Source organism: Tursiops truncatus, chromosome 10, assembly GCF_011762595.2.
Source record: "Tursiops truncatus isolate mTurTru1 chromosome 10, mTurTru1.mat.Y, whole genome shotgun sequence".
In the NCBI taxonomy this organism is placed as follows: domain Eukaryota; kingdom Metazoa; phylum Chordata; class Mammalia; order Artiodactyla; family Delphinidae; genus Tursiops; species Tursiops truncatus.
The window spans coordinates 27,683,943-27,698,920 of NC_047043.1; the positions used below are offsets into that span (position 1 = coordinate 27,683,943).

The window sequence follows — 14,978 nt, forward strand, 5'->3', positions numbered from 1 at the left end:
CTACTGCATCTGTCACACTAAAGAAATCCCACAGCTAATTTTAGTCAAAAGGGTACAGCATGCTGAAGCTGCCTCTTTTCTCCAACATCCGGTAGCCCAGGGTTTCCTGCAGTGTCCCTCAGGGCCCACGATTCCTCAAGCGGTGCCAGCTGTTTGACTCATTAAAACCTGTTTGTCTAATTGGTCGTTCTTTCAGGCCCTTGCTCTGTGCCTTCCAAGGTAACAGATTGTTGTTCTGGGTTGACCTGAGAAAGAAGCAGTATCCAAGGTAACCATTCCCATCCGGAATTAATATTCTAAGGGTGATTTTCTGGGGAATGTTGCCCCCACCCCCTTTGTTGTGTAACACACAACAATAGCACCTCGTGGTAAGAGTTTCAGGCCCAAAGAAGAGGTCAAAGCAAGGCTGTGGAAATCAATGGAAAAGAGATTTGAGAGAAGGCAGAAACCATGTGAATGTTGTTGGTACTGGTCCAGCTACCATTCTGACATAAAGAGAAAGCCACGAATTGCCTGGATCCCATCCACCTGCCTGCAAATGTAATGTCCTGCCCTTCGCCTCTATTGTGATCTAGCATTACAAGTCTCCACACAGTTCAAAAAGGAAAGTTTTTAGCGGATAAGGCACATATCACTCTTGGATCAATAACTGAGTTTTGAGGAGCTACTCTATTGTAGGCAGTTATACAAAACAAAAACATTTATTCTGCCTCCGGGGAATTTCCAGTAAAAAAAGGGGAGAACAGACATACTGAAAATACCATATGATAATTATAAATGCCATAGGAGAAATCCAGAAAATATCACAAGACTTCAGAGGAAAGAGCTTTCTTCCAATTTAAATTTCTTGAAATGTTTTATATCAGTTCTAACTTTTTATTTACCACTGATAAAAAAAAAAATTCTCTTGCAGATAAGTTATCTCAGACAGTTCTGAGTTTTCCTCAGAAATATTGTGGCTTTAATGGTCATATTGATCCAACTTGAAAATCTGTCCGTTTTATTATTTAATTATAACCAGATAATTAGTAAGTTGCTAAAATTATTCTTAATGCAAATATTCTATTGCTTCATAAATAGGAGCTCATTTTTCTTATTTCTTTATTATTTAATCTAATGTCTGTCTATTGAAGGTTTGCTATGGCAAATTAAATTAGAATTTTGGATCCCTCTCCCCTCCCTGCCCCCCCCCCCCCCCACACACACACGCAGCTATTTCCTTGCGTAAAGTATACTGCTGACTCATGTGGCCCTGAGTGATCAAATACCCCTTTACAATACTTCTTAGCATATTCAATGACCTGACCTAACAGAACTCTTTTCCTGACTTGTTCAGTCTTCACAGATGCCTGCCTGTGAAACAGGAAATTTGTGAGGTCACCTCTAAGGATTTTCTTTGTGATGCACACAGCAGAGGAGAGTCTGGTGTTTTTCATAGCCGCTTTCTTTTAACTCTGCTTTTTAAAGAATATCTGAGTTAAATTTTTAGAATCTGTCATTACTGTATGCTAAGCATATGATCCAAAGAAGTCCCTGCTTTTGTGGATAATAACCAAGTCAAGGACAGAGGGTACATCGTAATAATGAAATGCAAATTTCTCATTAAAAGGCAAATCCTTCATCCCAAAAGGTTGAACAGGATGCAACTTCACTTGACTGGCGAGAACTTCCTATTAAGGCTCTGAAAAAATATTCCAAACTGAAGACTGTTCTTTGGATCTGAACGACTTTCATTTCAATGAATTGGGACATATGAGTGTGTTGTAAACCCATGTACTATAAAAATTTATTTTGAGATAATTAAATAAGTGTCAGCAAATGTGTTGCCATCCATTATAATTCCTCATTTGTTTAATATATATTTTCCCATCAGGGGTGGTGAAATGTTTCATCAGTATAGACTCTACAAGAAGTGTTGCCAGTTTTCTGCATTATTTTGCCTTTTTATGAATTTTCCTGACCTTATTTTTCTCAGCCTATGGAATCTCACCATAACTTCCAGTCTTCCTGCAGTCTGTTAGCTGTGTAATACCTTTGAAGTGTTCATCTCTACCCTCTCTTAAACACGCTACTCATAATTTCACTCGTTTCTAAGTATCTCCACCTTGATGTTTTTCGGGTACTTAAAACTCAATATATAGAGCTCAATCCCTGTTCCACTCCTCCCACACAAATGTGGTCTGCAGCTCTGGAAGTGCCACTGTCGTCTACAGGGCTTCTAAGCCAGTACTTTGGAATCACCACCTGCTTCTCCCCACCTTTCCTTTATTTCTCACATTCAGTCAGGCACCAAGTTCTATCCATTGTGCTTCTTAAGTATCTCTTTATTAGCTCATTCTCTCTTCTCTCTGTTGTCACTTGCTCCATTTAGGGATTCATTATCTCTCACCTGGATTTCTCCTGGAATTAACTTATCTACCACCCCCTGTCAATATTGTCCTAAAATCCTGACATACACACACAGGCATTTCAGACCATCCATCATATTGCTACCAGAGGGCACTTGTAGCGTATATATCTCACCGGGTCACTTCTAGTTTTAAAGGTTTTCAATGGCAACTATTCCCAATTCCTTCGGGCAGTACCCATGTCGCTTCTGATGTCTCCCTCGGGATCATCCTTCTTTTCCGTCCTAGACGATCAATAACAAACATCATTGCTCACGCTGCTATTGAAGGGATGGTGGGCCTCATTGCCCTTTCACACCAGGAGTCCTTTATTATTCCAAATTGGGTAGCTCAGTCCTGAGTGCCATTTTATTCCTTTAGAACCTCACTCCGTATTTCCTTGTAAACAGCTCCAGTGTGGTGCAGACAGCTGCCAGCCACAGTTGTGAGGGAGTGTTGTTTTTGGTGTGTGTGTTATTATCCTTGTGTTTAACAGCCCTTTGACGTAGCAATGTGCATTTGAAAAGTCTCCCCTGATTGCAGTGGCTTCAAATAGCCTTGATCTTTTTAGCCAAATCAGACACCCACTTACCAAGTTAACCCTGCTTCCACAAAGTACCTCCATGTAAATGAAAGATGTTAGATTGTTTTCTTTACATAATCTCTGTAAAAAAGAAAGCCTCTCACCTTATTCCTAAGGAGGCCTGACATAGTCATAGCGAATGCTCTCACTACTTGCAAAATCATAGGGAATTAACCTGTGTTGCAGTGAGGGAAAGTGACAGTGAGCGTTCTTAAGGACAACGAACCAGCCCTTTATGTTTTTGTGTCTGTAAAATAGCTTCATTTGTAGCGGGTGCTTTAAAAAAAACTAGTTCTTTGTTGAGTGTAAGTTGAAAGCAACGTCTGTGTGTCCCCTTTTTGTATTTGCACTTCTCACTCTGCATTTTTTTCCTTCTCTTCACTTTGATGTAATCAACTCATTTGAATGAAGATATCTGCGATCAATGGGGAAGATGATTTACACTGAATTTATATTGACACTGCATTAGACACAGTGTTCTTAGAGCATCCTTTGAGCAAACATCAGTGATGCGTGTGACGTGTTACAGAATATCGGAGAGAACATTGAATATCTGTAGCAAGCAGGAGATCTTGTACTGAAACAAGTATATTAAAATCAAAGTTTACTGCAATTATTTTGATGAAATTATATTCCTTGGAACAATCCAGTAGGGTGCTCAGATAGCACGTCAGCAAACACAAAATGAAACCATGTGAGTGTAGGGTCACCTCATCTGGCTTTTGCCTGCTGCCATTTTATATATGAAATTTAAAGACAGGTAATAAAATAAGGAAGCTATGTGAGGCTCCTGCATGATTTCACCAGGTGCTTTTAGTTACAGGAACTTTCAGTGGGGGCCCTCTGTATTGTGGAATCAGGAAGTTTGATTCTTATTTCCATCACAGTCTTGGCTGCAAAGAAAGCCACAGAGCTGCAGCAGGCCCTCTTTTCACCATGGAGCTGGTCACATCCAGAAGCCCCACCTGTTCGGTGCCTAGAATAAAAGCACAGGGCACTGCTGACACATGGGCCTGACTCAGTGTCTGAACCCAGTGAATCCTGGGAACCCCGCAGTGAAGGAGGGTAAACTTCATGAGCTCAGTTGACTCAGAAAATTTGCTTTGGTATTAAGTTGCTTTCTGTATTAGAGAAATCCTCTGTCCAGATGGTCACTTGGAGTATATTGAAAAGAATTTTGAACCAACTCTTTTAGGTTTCCCCTAAAAATACCAGGTACAGTTTGTCTTCTGAACCTGCATTGAACTGGGAGCAAGCTCTCTGTCATATGGCGAGCGGACGCCCAGGATAGGAACAGACAGTTAGAATCTTTTGTTCCTCCTTTTAGCTAAACATCTCCTACTTAGGGAGCCCTGGAAACTTTCTGTATCTGCAGTGTAGGCTGAGGGTTGATGGAATGTTTTTGGTGCCAAGGGCCATGGTCTGTTTTTAATTCATATTAAGATCACTGAATCCCTCAACCATCATTTTGTAATTGATAATAACTGTTGATAGAGCTCCTACAAAATAGCATACAGAGTGCCATCCCTCTTCCAATATCATAAAACATTTCTCCTAATAAAGCTTATGAGCTAGACAGTCCTATTTCATAACTGAAAAAGGAGGCTCAGAGAACCTGAGTAACTTTTTAAAAATCACACTGGTTTTAAGTGGCCAAATCAGCATTCAAACCCAAGTTCTTCAGACTTTAAAGCCAAGCTGCTCTTGTCAGCCACATGGCCTGTGATGCCGAAGTGGTTTTGCATCACCTTCCCGGCAACCAGGTCACGGGACCTGTAGTATGTGTTGTAGGTCTTTCCTCTGAAGAATGGGGAGGGTATCTCAGTCCATTTCTTAACAGTTTGTAAGAGCAGCTTTGGAAGAATTCTCTCTACTAATATTTTATAGTTTGAAAAGAAAGGTAGTGATTTGTTGAAAGAAAAAATATACTGATTGTCAAATTATGAGAAATCGGGCTGCTGAAACTTGGCACTCTTTTGGAAAACTCAGAAGCAAATTGAAACCAGCCTAAAACAGGATTGCAATTTTGATTAGAAGCCTTGTCTCCAAACTCCATGAAATAGGGCTAGGTGATATAAGAACTGACACAGTGAAGAGGGATATTTATGTGTGGCTAGAAGCAGTAATCATGTTTATGTAGTGAAGGCAGTTAAACTCCCAAAGGCTGGAATGTGGGTTGGCCCACTTAAAATTGGCCTAATTTTGAAGAGTGAATTTACAGTGATGATTACTTTCATTATAATGAGACTGTCTTAATATTTTTCTCTCTTGCCTAAAAATCTAAGTAAATCAATTGTCACACCTTCTAGGATTATGCATCATATATATGCGTTTACCCACCATAACTTTCTACCATCTAACTTATTCAGGTTACCATGTGTTCCAAACCAAAAAAGGGATATGCAATCAAATTAAAGATTTTCGTTTGTGAATATTATTAATGAAAAAGCCTCACATAGGTATAAAACTAAAAACACATGCATGTAAGTGTTCCATGAATTAATCTCTAAGTTTTATCTGCCTTACTGAAACTGGAGTCTACAGTCATTAGACAGAACTTATTCTCTTGCTTAATATACTTAACTTTATGAGTCACTTTTTTCCTACATCCAACAAGCATTTGTAAGTGACTGCAAACGAACTTTAATATTAGCCTTAAACAAAAACAACCAGAAGGGCAACAAACAACCAGAAAATAAAAGTGGAAGTTTATTTTCTAAATCTTTGAAGATTTTTGGATAATCTTCTGCAGTGGGTTAAATTATCAAGCAAAAAAAAAAACACAACGCACTTTGCTTTTGAGTTAATTCTTCATTCAGGCATTTTTAAAGTTTAATTCTTACTTTCTTGGCTTTATCGAAAGGCTTTCAGTTATTTTAATATCTTTGAGGCTGAACAGCTTGGTAGTAGTAAAGAACAATTATATGGATCTCATTAGAATGTATATCATACACAGTATTTTCAAAGCTTGTCTGTCCTTTTAGATATTAAAAAGAAAAGGTAATTTAGTGAAGATAAAATGGACTTAAGCAAGTGCTGTATTCTTTATCTGGCATTTTACTGACATAGTTCAATAATTATCCCTCACTGTGGCTTTGCAGTAGTTGTGTTTCAAATAAAGGAAGGACAGAGATGGGAGGGGGAGGGGAGGAAAAGGAGGGGAAAAGGTCAGAGAGGAGGGGAGAAAGAGTGAAAAAAAGAAAGAGAGCAGGAGAAAGAGAGAGACAGGAGTGGGGGGAGAAAGGAGATGGATGGAGAAAGAGAAGGGAGGATGTTCATAGAAGCCAATGAGATATTAAGATCTGATTCATCTTCAGTAGAGAAACAAGGGTGTCACCTTCGTTTTATCAAAGTATTAAGACACAGGTAACCTCGCCCACAACTGCAAATAAAAGCTATGCCATTGATTTCTTCTTTTACAGTATGTCAGTTTCTCTACATTTCCTTGAGATATGTGTCCCAAATTAGTTTCCTTTAGCTGGAAAAAGGTCCCACCTTCATTTCCTAACTTCACTGAAATTGGAAGTCTAGTTGGAGTGATAAAACAAATAACAATGGAAAAAGACAACACATGTTAATTATCAGAAGAGGCCCCTTTGAATGAAAATTAGATACAATCTTGGAAAGCAAAGAAAAATAGAAATTAGAAAAATGGAGTTCATAAATGGCAACACTGTTTTCAAACCGCCTAAATTAATGCCTATCTCCTGGAAGTTTTAATCAATCTCATAATCCAGACCTCTGTGATTACAATTATCTGGATAATTTAAGAAAGAAAGAAATCAGCTTTTGCCTATCATGATGTTTTATGCATCACAAATCCTCAAAAATTATTTTTCATTTGATTGGTCAAATAATTTGGCCTTTGTTTTCAGATTAAAGAAAAACCGCATGGGAAGGAAAGGTATAAAGACAAAAATTAAAAAGAACCTCATGAGGACCTTTTCAGAAGTCAAGTTCAGAACAAGGAAAATGACACTGAGCTACAAAGGTCTCCATGATCTTTTTTTTCTGAGAAGAAAACACTTAGCCAAGGGCAAGGTCAGATCAGCTGGAGAGTTGAGTGTGTGTTAGTGTTTTACCCTACCCTTAGAAGCTGGGAATCTGCTGTTACTCTAAGTCGAATACTATCGTTCATTATGTCTCGATGGGCAAAACCACGGTCCTTCATGAGGAAGAATGAACCACTGAAACTCAAGTTTACTTGGAAGCCACAATGCAGACTGCTTAGAACTTGAGCCTGGGACTAAGGGAGTCTTGATTCTTGGCCTTCCCTCCTCTCCCAGCTGCCTGTTTGAGTGAAATTTGATTCAAAGTCTTACCTAATTTATCCCTCTCACTCCTATCTAGCCTTTATTCAGTTCTCTTAACACACTTATTTTTATTATTTTTGTTGATGAGTCAATAGGCTTTTTAAAAAGGTAATATAAAATAGCCTGATTAACCAAAGAGGCAGACATGACCTATAATTTTATACTGAATAAGAGCCAGTGTTAAAATGTTGATAATTTCCTTTGAATATTTATATGTGCATAATTAGTTTTACGTGGTTGAGTTCATGCTATATGTATATAATTTTGCAGCCCTCAGCAGTTACGATTCTTCAGCAGTGTCTCCTGAGTTCTAATGCTCCATGCAGCTTTATTTTCTTGTCATCTAAAAGGCTTTTGTTTCTGTACAAAGTTATAAACTCTTCCAAGGAAGAGACCTTATCTTCCATTTATTTGTCCTTACCTTGCTTTCTACACATAGACTAACAATTTGCCTTCCTAGGCACTCAGCAATGAAGACCCAATGCAGCCAAAAATAAATAAAATCAAATCTTAAAAAAAAAAAAGCTTAGCTGCCAAATCCTGGTTAAAAAAAAAAAAAGAACAGTGTGTATTCTATAAAATCTGAAAAATCGTTTTTTGGATGCTCATTCAATCAGTTAGGTAAGTCTTGGATGAGATAATGCTGTGAGGAAGGCAAAAAAAAAAGATCCCATGGCCCTTCTCTAGTGTCCCTCTCCATCCCCAAGGCATACCTAAAGTTTATTTTTCACATTGCAGTCAGAGAGCTTCTGAACAAACAAATCTCCATACTCCTTACCTGTACCCATCTCTGCATCACCCTTTCTTGCCCCCACTGTATATTCCAATCATTATCAAAGTCCCAGGAGCACAGTATGCTTACTCTTCTTTCTTGGCCTTTGCACATGCTGTTCCCTCTGCCTGGAAGACCATGCCCCCCATGTTCACCAACCAAATCCCCCATCCTCACTTGGAATATTGTTACTCATGTTTCAGGTCTCACCTTAGATGCTACCTTCTTTGGGAAGCCTTCTTAGTCCCTGCTAGCTTAGTGATTCCATCTCAGTGCTACCTTAACATCTTGGGTGAACCAGTATCATTTATATATATATATATATATGCCTGCCTGCTTACTTATCTTCCACCACCTCCCACTGTACCCCAGAGCCTTAGGCTCTTTGAGGATAACAACTATAGCTGTTCACTACTCTATCCTCAATAGCTGGCTGTCATAGAACATATGTTCGCTGAATATTTCTGGAATATTTCTGGAATGAATGAATGACTCTGCTCTTCTTGCCTATTCCCACCTGTGTGTCATGTCCTTGGGTACCCCACAGATTCACCACACTCCTGCCTGCCATACCCACTCCTTTGATCTTCCCTAACTTTCGCCTTCTTGAGGATGTTTTGAGCTCTACACAGGTTTGCCTCTAGTTTGTTAGTCTGATCGACTGTTCCACTCAGAGATGCTAATGGCCCAGGTGTCACATTCCTTATAAAGCATGTGGTCGTAAACTAGTCTTTTCCGGAGTTTCTTAGCCCAAAGCAAAAGCTATAATGGCAGACTTTCAATGCCTCTCCTGAAGGAAGCTTCCTCTATTCCTCAAATGCTCCTGTGTGAGCGATGGCCGCTTCCTTTGTGTAGACCAGCATCAAACTTAAATCTTTAATATGGAATACTTGCCCTGAGTGGTCATTGTGCTCGCGTTGTGAAAGACTCATTTAAAACAGTAATATTGCTTTTAATGGAAATTTTTGGGATAGGGTCACTGATACATGTTACAAAGAAATAAAAAGGTCATTGTTATATGCTTCACATTTAATGTAGATATCAACTCTGCTTCCACACATTACTTATATATTTGTGTGAAGATTTTGTATGAGTTGAGGAGAAATTAAATGCATTTATCCTATTACGTGGTAAGTAAACCAGTACAGTGGAGAAGATGAATCCTCCGTGATTCATTCTTCAGATTTCATGAAATAGCGATCTGAAGAAAACATGAATTTTACTATCTAAGAAATAAATGAATTCATCTGGGCTACTGAGAAATGATTTACATGTAGGTAAAATAGGGCAAAGTTTTGATCTTTTTCCATTTGAGAAAAATTCTCTCTGGAAATTACTCAAAGAGAAGAAAAAGCTACTGGGTCCAGATTTAAAAGAAGATAAAAAGCTTCTTGTTTCTATGGAAATGAACATGGGTCACCTTGCATTTCTCTTTTCTTCTTAATTATTTTTTTCCTCAGGGCAGATTTCTCTAGCCTACTTTGTAATGTCTAATGACTTTACCGTGGACGGATCATTAAATACAGAGCTAATGAAACCTTTAGAGATAATTTAAGCCGAACCTTTTATTTTGGAGATGAACCAGTTGGCAGTCTGAGAAGTCAAGCATTTTGTCCTCTATCACCCTACTGTAGAGCAGCAGACCTGGAGCTTAAAACCAGTCTGGACCCTGGACCCTGTGTGCTTTCCATCACATTTACAGACAGTTGCTGGGAAATGTGGAAATAATAACTAGATGGCTAAGTAAATAAACAGTATCATTCCAATATTTAATTTATGACACATTAATAATATCCAGCATTTTCTGACTGCTATTCTAAGTGTTTTATATGTATTAACACACTTGATCCTCACAATGCCTTATGATTCTTATTTTAACCAATAATAAAGCTGACGTGCGGAGAGCTAAGGAGACTCCCACAGCTGGTCAGTGTTGACACTGGGCTGTAAGCGTGACAGTAGCCTCTTGAGTCTGTGTACAAAACTGCTACCTCGTACTTCCTTTCGTTTCAGGTATATTCACAGATTATTCAAACATATGTGCAGTTGTGTTAAGAACAAGAGCATTGAAGTTATAAACAAGAATGAGGTAATTGGCTCTGCCAGTTAACTGTGTAACCTTGTATTACTTCCTCTCGCAAGGCCCCTGTGCTCTGGATGGTGACCTGAGGTTATTTCAGAATAGCACTTCCTCAGAGAGTGGCCGGGAAAGTTACCCAGGGTAATGCAAATAAAGTTCTTCCGTTCTGGAACTGAGTCTGCCACACGTGTTAAAAATTAATATGCTAGAGTGCTTAATTAAACTTGTAGTCTCATTGGCTGAAGCCCTTATTTCATTGCAGCAACACAGAAACCTTACTTTTTTTAAACTTCCTCTTTGAAAAAAATACACCCCTGCACTATTCTAGCTTAGTAATGTGACATAAGAAATTTAATTTATTCTTTATTAGGGCATTTAATGCTTTAAAGTGTTCATTTTGAAAATGCTTTTGATTCTTTTTTTTTAAACTAAGTACCTTATAGGAACTTGCTTTCTCATTATTTGCTTGTTTCTACTAAACATGGAGCTCTAGAGAGGAAATTCAAGATAGCTGATGATTTTATTTAATCTTACTTTGTGTGTACAGTCGATATTGAGAATAAAACAAAGAGATATGTTAGGAAGCAAATACAAGAAATAAATCTTATTTAAACAAACAAGCAAACAAACAACAAGAACAAATTGTACCATTCCTTTAGAAATGTCACTATCTACCATACACAGCAGTCTTTCTTTTCAGCAATAAAAGACAACTGACCATCTAAAGATTTCCAATATCCTTGCAGTGTTGACCTCATTGAAAATTGATGAGCTCAAAAGTACAATTACTCTGGACAGGAGCTGTGCTGCCAGATTATCTTGCACAGAAAATCTCTGAATGTCAACCTAGCGCATACATTGAGCAGATATGACACTTTCTCTCCTTAACTTCAAAGCATCATTGAGTAATTTTTTTCTCTGCACAATAGTTTATGACATTCATGTCTCTTTCCTCTCCTATCTCTTGGAGAATTTATTCTTTGATCTTAATCTCTAAGAGTTTAATTTCCTTTTCCACTGTGGAGGTGTGGATTGGGTGGGAGTCATTGTAAAAGTTACAGAGTAGTAACCATAAACAAAATAAGACCTAAAGAATATAAAATTTTTTTTTCTGGCATCACTGCTCCTGGAGAGTTGATGTGATGAGGTGCTTCATGGTGGTGAGATAGTATCATGACCTGTAATTCTGTTGATTCACCTTGGAACAATTCACCTACCAGCGACGGCCTGGGCTGACATTTTTTTCATGCTGCATTAAGAACCTGAAATACTGCAGGGAGTTCCTAACTGACCTCCTTCGTTTAGAGTCGCCCTGACTCCCTAAATCATTTTCCACAGTGCAATGAGAGAGTACTCCCAAAAGTAAATCATGTCATTGCCCTGCTTAGAACTCACCAGTGGTTTCCTATTGCAGGACAATAAGTCCAGCTCTTTTAATAAAGCTTCCATGACCTTTACAGCAGAGGCCCTGCTTCTTTTTGTAACCTCCAATCCCATCACTTCCTTCAGTTCTTTGAACATCATGTGCCGTTCTTTGCCTCCAGGCCATGATACATGCAAATCCTCTTTCCAGGTACCCCCTAAGTCCCCCTGTCTATTCACTAGCTTATGACACATGCTTGCTTGTGCAATAAAAGTGGAAGAGGACTTGTACTTCCTATTATTTGAAAAAGGAAATATTTTTAAAGTTATTTATTCACGTAAGTGCAGTTCTGTCTGTCTTTACTCATTTCTGTCATCAAAAAGATTTCTGAGGGGGCTTCCCTGGTGGCGCAGTGGCTGAGAGTCTGCCTGCCAATGCAGGGGACACGGGTTCGTGCCCCGGTCCGGGAAGACCCCACATGCCGCGGAGTGGCTGGGCCCATGAGCCCTGGCTGCTGAGCCTGCGCGTGCAGAGCCTGTGCTCCGCAGCGGGAGAGGCCACAACAGTGAGAGGCCCGCGTACCGCAAAATTTCTGAGGGATTGTTAGCAGCAGAACAAAGATTTATGCATCCCTCAGGCCTCATTTGGAGATTATGGTGGATCAAAGAGGGTGCTGATAATGAGTCTGGACAAAAGTCAAAATCTTAAACAAGGCAAAATATAGATTTTTTAAATGGCTGGTCTACACTGGGTTTAGCTAGCTGCTCACCACCACCACCCCCATTTTGAAATTGTCTCACTTCCATTTCTTACAAAAATGACTTCATAAAAGATAGGCTTTCGTCTCATTATGTGTAAATGAATGTAACAAACCGAATGCATTTCTCTCTCTTAATCTGCCCTACTCCACGCACCAGGATAAAATAAACAAGGTCTTTGGACATTCGAAAGCTCTGTTGAATGAACATCTTGTACAAACCATTGCCCCAATCAGCCTACTCAATATAGTCTTGGGAAATACACTTTTATACATTATTTGTTAGAGATTATTCTCCTATTTTGTGGTGGAAGAGTTCATTAGTTCCCAGCTCATAGGTGCTTCTATGTAGGAGAAACAAGGAATGAATATAACATATACTGTAATTATCCTCTGAGCAGAACTTCCCTGGATTTATAAGGAGTCAGGTGGGATTAATGGAGAGAGCACTGAATCCTGTGACCTGGCGTCATGCACATATAGTCTGCATTTCTCAGTAATTGGATAAGAAACCCTTGGCTGGTTCACTTCCCCTTGTGGATTTCAGTTTTTCTTATCTATAAAATGAGTGATATAAGTATCTGAGTATAAATGTTTACGTAATATTGAAGACATTTTTCAGCTCTATCATTCTATGAATTGAACCGGCATCATTAACATAAGATGAATTTAAGTCTCTAATTCATATCCTTGGGTCCACTTCTGCTCTCCCTCAGTATATTCACATTGAAGCCAGAGCCTGCTTGGACAGTTCTGGATGAGAGCACATCATTCCTGCACCTAAAACCTTTCACTGGCTTCTGTTTGCACTAGGAGTAAAATAAGAACTCCTTGCCAGGCCTGCCAGGCCCTGCATGGCCTATTGCCGGCCAAGCCCTCAGGCCTTGTCTCCTCCCACTTTTTTCCTGAACTCTGCTGCAGCTGTTCTGGCCTTTCTTCCTGCTCCTTGAGCCCACCACGTTCATTTTCACCTCAAGGCCTTTGCACTACTCCCCCTCTGCCTGGTGCTTTCCTCTATTCTTCTATGGCCAAGTCTACGTCCTCACAGAGGGCTTAGCTCTAGAGGACACTTTGAACACACCATCTAACCTAGACACCTCCTGCCCAGCACTTAGTCCTATTTTATCTTCTCCCTACTATTTCTGTCTGAAATAATCTTCGTTAATCACTTAATTGCTGCTTTCCTGTCTCCTCTATTAGAATGTGTGCTTATTGAGAGCTGGCAGCTTCCCTATCTTGCTCGCTGGTAATTTCCCTGTGCCTAGAAGAAAGCCTGGTATATAATAAACACTCCCTAATATTTGACTCAGTGAATTCACCCTGAGGTGTATTTAACTAATCACAGGTTATTTTTTAGAGACTACTTCCCTAAGTATGGGAAAAGTAAGAGATGGTATAAGTGTCTGGGAACAGTAGGAAGCCAGATGAAGAGAGGTATATGTAGAGATTAGAGGATGGTAGAGAAAAAAACAAACTTTATCCTTTTTTTCAGTTTCTTCTGTCTAGTGTAATCTTAATCCAAAATATGTCAGCATCACAGATAGGATTTCAAAGAAGTGGGAACAGGGGTGGAGCTAAAACTTACACCAAGCTTAAACAAAAATAAACAAGCCCAACTGAGGAGCAATTTGACCTGTACTGAAAGAGTGAAAATCATACATCACAGTCTCTCAGTGATAGGGCAGAATTTCCACCTCCTTACTCAAAGCTGCCCCACCTTTCCACCTGCAGCTCACTGGGGGACCCCAGAGAATTTAATCAAGACAGAGCCTTGGGAACCTACAGTCAGAATTTCAGTTTGATTTTTTATAAGGAAAAAAGATAGGAACATTACAAAGATGCCAAGGGGAGTGGGAGAAACCCCAAGCAACGGGGAAAAAACCCTCAAATTAAATTCTTATTGAGAAATATATCGTTCATTTAGAGTTAGTCAGGTTGAATTAAATAGAAAGACTTTTTATTTAACATGTAGGGGGAAAATGGGTATATAGAGTGACTATAAAATTTCTTTCTTGCAATTCTTGATGGTCCCTACTAACAATATTTGTACACTCTGTAAATTTCTCAAGCTTTTTGAGTTTCAACACATTCCTAAGTACTAGGGCAGCTTTGATGCAAATACAAAAAGTACCCCAGATATAGGTGTCTGGTACTAAGTCCACAGTACTTGTTACACGTGTCTCTTGAGTACACAGTGCCTCATGGTTCTGTGAAAACAACCGTGGTTACCACACAGTTGGGTTTGTTGCCCTTCTGTACTACCTTTCTGTTTCCTGTTCTCACTCTACACTTTTAAATCCTCACGAGAAACATGTCACGTCTTGCCTGATGTAGCAAACACATAAGCTGTTCATGGCATACATTTACCTTTGTGCCTGTGTCTCTTCTGGGACCTGATGCACCTTTTCAGAACCAGACTCCATCCTGCAACCTGCCACTGGGTTCGATATTCCATCTGACAAAAATTGCCATTGGAGTACATGACAGATGCGGCAAATTCGGCGATGGCTGTCAGGGATTTCTTTCTGAGTGTTAAGGCACACGGTTGAGAATTACTGCTCTGAATCTGTTTAAGCAACTCAGTGTCCACCTTTCGTCTTCCTTAAAGAAGAGTGATTGCCCCTCTTATAAACCCTACTCTTATGATCTTGTCTACTCTACTTCATGTGAAATCCTGAAATTGAGATGACTTTTGACAACCCCACCTGAAATCTTAGTCTCAT

At 39.4% G+C, this 14,978-nt stretch overlaps 1 protein-coding gene across 1 annotated transcript in view; it reads left to right on the plus strand.

The window, feature by feature from the left end:
* The window catches only part of PTCHD4 (patched domain containing 4), a 164,247-nt gene that overhangs the window by 35,138 nt on the left and 114,131 nt on the right, over positions 1 to 14,978 (plus strand). The gene's annotated exons all lie outside the window — the stretch shown is intronic.